The following is a 5120-nucleotide window of genomic DNA, read 5'->3' on the forward strand; positions in this document are numbered from 1 at the left end:
GTCACTGCGCTGGCCCCGCGGCCCAGCCCGAGGACTTGGTTACCGAAAGGGTCCCCCTCATGGGACCCGCCTGGCCGCGCCCGCGGGCGAGCACGGGCTTCCGGGCAGGGCGTCCCCCGGGTAACCGCGGCCAGGGCGGCCCCCTCGCCCTGGGAGGCCCGGCTCCCCTTCCCCCGCCCCACGGGCACTTCTGCTGCCCGAGGTCCTGGGTCTGGAGGTTTGGGCTATTTTGGGGAGATCAGATGTAACTCATGCCCACCTGTGTTTGACATGGAATAAATACTTCCAACAACAGGAATATAGTTCGGTAAACCCCGGTAGGCAGCCACTTAGCATTTTCTGTAATGGGTTTATTACAGTAAATATTTTTTAATGGCATGAGCAATGGAACGCAATACCATCATTTAAAATTATTTCGGTGAAGGTCTTGGTAAGGACAGATGTTCATGATGTTTTAAGAGAAAAAGCCTGTCCAGGACAATCCTGTCTTTGCTTTAAAAATAACATTTTAAAACAATATAGGACATATGTAGCGTTATATACTGTGTACATGTATAATCACAGTTTTGAAAAGTTTGGAAGCATATATATCAACATGGCCTCAGTAGTTTCCTTTAATAGACCACAGGCCGTTTTTATGCCTTTTCTAATTTTTTCCAATTCATGTTTTTATTTTTCCATAACAAGGATAGTATTTTTAAACAAGGAGAGAAAAATAAAAATTTAAATGTTCTCAAAGAGGCCAACCAGAGCAGGGGAAGGAGGGTGGCTTGGACGGGTCCCCACGTAGTTTCAGAGGCTCATTGCCTTTCAGGAACACGACTTGTTCATCTGTGTATTCCCCAAGACTAACTAGCCAACTGCCTAGCACACACTGATAAGAAAATATGCGAGACATCTGTAATCTTTTTCAAAGAAGGCAGACCTTACAGAATAGATAAAATTGGAGCTGGATCTTGAAGAATTGGCAAAATATCGATAGGCAGAGAGCATTTCAGACCAGAGGGTGGTAGTAGAGGTGTGAGCTGGATGACAGCCTAAAAAAAATTCATGTAGGAAGATACAAAGCATTCTAGGGCCGGGGGCAGTGGCTCACGCCTCTAATTCTAACACTTTGGGAGGCCACGGTGGGTGGATTGCCTGAGCTCAGGAGTTTGAGATCAGCCTGAGCAACATGACAAAACCCTGTCTCTACTAAAAATGGAAAAAATTAGCGAGGCGTGGTGGCACGCACCTGTAATCCCAACTACTAGGGAGGCTGAGGTACGAGAATCGCTTGAACCCAGGAGGCAGAGGTTGCAGTGAGCAGAGATCACACCACTGCACTCCAGCCTGGGCGACAGAGCAAGACGCTATCTTAAAAAAGAAAAGAAAAAAAGAATTCCAGAACAGCCCTAAGGCATTGGGTGAAATGGACGGAGAGTGCACCTGCAACAGAAATACAGTGATTAGAAATAAGAGACATTTTTAGTGTGCAATTTAAAAAGTCCACTTTTGACAGGCTGAGTCGGATATGCCAGCGTCATCTCTAGGTAGTAATTTCCAAGCCTGGCGCTCAGAGCAGCTGCATCAGTCTCTGGGGAAGCTTGTGAAGGATATGGATTTCTGGATCCTGTCTCATATCTACTGAATCAAAATGTATTTGGGATGGGTCCTGAGTATTGTGGAGAAAACTTATTTTAAAAGAAGGTCTGTTTTTAACAAGTTCCTTGTAGGGGTCGAGGTAAGGGTGAAGGTGGGGCTCTGCAGACAGCCAAGTTAGGGTAATGATGACTTACTCTGTCCTCCACTGAAGACAGGGTTCTATCGCAAAGCATCTCTGGTGCTGGTCTTCCAGCCTCTATTTGTAAAAAGAACGAAGATAAACCTCCTTGGATTGATATGTGAGGCTTCCAAAGCCTTTCCCTCCATTTTGGGCACAGGTGTCAAAAGCAGGCATGAGAGTTTTCACTCCTGTGCCTTTCCTCATGCTTTTCCCCTCTCCTCTTGCCCACCCAAAGTTCTCACACCTTTTCCAGACCAGCATATGCCCTGATTCTTCCAGTTAAGTCTCTCCATGCCAATCACACCTGCAGCAAGCTCTGCATTGTCCCAACTCTAATAATTTTTATTCTCGGTGCCATTCATTTGGCACTGAGAAAAAAATTACAATACAAGGTAATAGTTCCTAACTCACCTCTTGGATTATAAGTTCCTTGAGAGCAGGGACTATATCTTATTTCTCTTCTCTCCTGCAGTGTCTAATACTGGGCAGGTTTGGGCAACATAAAGTAATGATTTAGTACAAGTCTTAATTGATTGCTCTGTGTGGTATGATAAACTGTGGTCCAAAGAATCATCCCCCTCCTCTGCCCTAATACTTCTGCAGCCCCTACAGTCTCCACCTTCCTGCTGAGTATTCCTGGAAAAAAAGTCATAAAGCATTTTCAACACACCCAGAAGGGGCCTGGAAGGGCTGGAGAACATGAGACCACATGTCAACTCAAGGTGTCAGGGAGGCAGGAAGTGTGTGGTTCAGACTGCGTGCAGACTGTGTAGATGTAGGGGCTACGGACCCATGCACCCCTGTGAGTGCTTCCTATACTCCAGCAGGTACAGCAGAACAGATGGACCTCTATTCTTCCAGCTGCTCCCTTAGGCCTGAACTTTTCCCCTGGGACCAGGCACACAACCTAAAAGTTCAGGCTTGGGGTTTTCAAAAAGATTGTGGTAATCATTGCTGCCCACTAAATATTTCCAGCTGGTTTCCCTTGAAGAACATGGCTAGATGGCACTTCCTGGTTTCTTCTGGCTGGGTTGGACCATATGACAAGTTCTGGCTGACGTTTTTTCTTTCCCTCTACTATGGTAACCCAGCAATATTTGAGGAGGTGGGTGCTGTATTTGCCTGCATCCTGGAGGCAGGGGACATTGAGTAGAATCCCCAGCCACCCCATGATGAGCTACTTACAGCATGGACATGAAACTTTTTGTTGTAACATGGTTTGGGGGTTGCTTGTTCCACAGTTTAACCTAGCCTATCCGGACAGATACAAAGGCATGGTGAAAGTTGGCCAGGCATTGCAGCAGGCATCCTTGGGCTCCAGATGGTGTCTGTTCGAGCTTAACTTCACTTACACTGTCTGAGTGCTTTCACATTGAGCGTTACCTTGCAGCGGTTAGATGTGGTGAAGTGCTGGAGAACTTGCGGCTGGCCCTGGAGTCTCTCCCATGGAGCCAGTGCCAAGTTCCTGCATCAAATCCCTCAGTGAAATTTGCAGATGGGGATGGTCAGGACCATGGCTCTGAGGAGCTACCTCCTTTCCTTCTTCTGCTAGGAGCTGAGAGACACAATCGTCTGGGATTGGCTGGCTGGAGGCCAGTGCCTCAAAAATATTCTATACCAGAGCCCTTGCATACAGAGAAAAGTGAATGTATGTCCTGTGGGTCTGGACGCTGCCTGAAATGGCCCTCGGTGAGCCAGAAGTTGTGATGAATTGTCATACTTTAACAATCCATGTAAATCTTGTCTCCTTTATAAAACTTCTGTGCTTGTTTTAATTTAAAAAGATTATTTTGATTTATTGACCACAGTAAAAAATTTATTTGATGTTTCAAAACCCCTCTCTTGCTCCTGAAATGGGAACAATTCCCTCATCCCCCTCTCAGGCTGTGAGATGGGGGCTGTGGCTCACTTCGTCGGTGCCCCGCTGCTCAAACCTCTAGCGGGAGCATGTAGGCAGGCAGGTTGTGGGGCTCCAACCCCACAGCAGCATCTAGGGTAGAGTGTTTACAGCTCCTGAAGCCCCAGTGGGTGTGTGTTACCGTGCGCTCTTTCAGTTTAGCCATCCACAGGCAGCAGCTCGATTAGACCCTTTGCCTTATCACAAGGACAGAGGGCTTTCTGTATCCTGGGGTTCTTGCCTTAGTGTGCCAGAAAAATTAGATCATGCGTGGGCTTGGGGGATGGGTGCAAGGTTTTTTATTAAGTGGTGGTAGCTCTCAGTGAGGTGGATGGAGAGGCCAGAAGGAGGATGGAGTGCGAAGGTGGGCTTTCCCTGGAGTCGGGCTGCCCAGTGGCCGGGCCCTCCTCTGACTGGCCTCGGCTGAACTCCATGTCGTCCCGTCATAGACGGCCTGCCGGCGTCTGCTGGTGTCTGCCAGTGTGTTCTTCTGCTGTTGAGTTTCTCTCGATGTCCAGCTGCTTGTGTCTGTGCCCACTAGGGTCTCAGAGTTTTTAAAGGCACAGGATGGGGTGTGTGGCAGGCCAGGGTGGTCTTGGAAATGCAACATTTGGGCATAGAAACAGAAATACCTGTCCTCACCTAGGTCAGTGGGCACGGGCCTGAGGGTAGAGCCTTTGCCAGGGACCCTGCCTTTCTCTACCCAGCACTTTCCTGCCTCCCTCCTGTATCACTCCCACATCCCTCCTCACTCTGGACCTCCCTTTCAGGGGGTCCGTGCCTCCATCTGAGAAGCACAGCTACAGGCATCTCAGGTGTTGCTGAGTTTCCACCATGATGGCATCACCCTCTGCCAACTTGGAGGTAAGATCCTGATGTGGCATTAGAAAGCCAGAGGCAAGGTGGGCAAGTGGCAAATGTGTGGAGGAAGTTTCAGTGCCCTGGAGTCCATGATTGCCTTACAAGTTTTCTAGAAGCTTCTGTAGCCTCAGTTATTCTGATATGGTGATGTTAAAACCTGCCTACACCAAGGGTGTTTATGACTGACAACAACTTAGAGAGTGACCCATCCCAGGGCCCGGGCATCTTCTCTGGGGTCAGAGCTTTGAGCGACAGGAATGAACAACAGGGCATTCTAGACGCCCTCAGCAGAGTGCAAGTCTCTGCACCTGAGCTCTCCAGGGTAGGAGTGAGGTCACCTTGTGCCAGTGGAGATGAGGTGGATGGTAAAAGAATATAGGAGGCACTTCCATATTTGGAGTTTGCTCCAAATATGGAAATATGGAAAAATCCAGACATATGAAACAAGCATCAGAGTTTTGTTTTTAGATTCATTAAAAATTTTTAATAACTAAAGTTATTGAATTTTCCCATAAGTAAAATCTCCACAGCTTTTGAAAATAGTGTTCTAGGTACAAAAATTAGATTTCTTAAGGAGTACTTACTGTGCAGAACATG

The sequence above is a fragment of the Nomascus leucogenys genome, chromosome 13 (assembly GCF_006542625.1).
Source record: "Nomascus leucogenys isolate Asia chromosome 13, Asia_NLE_v1, whole genome shotgun sequence".
In the NCBI taxonomy this organism is placed as follows: domain Eukaryota; kingdom Metazoa; phylum Chordata; class Mammalia; order Primates; family Hylobatidae; genus Nomascus; species Nomascus leucogenys.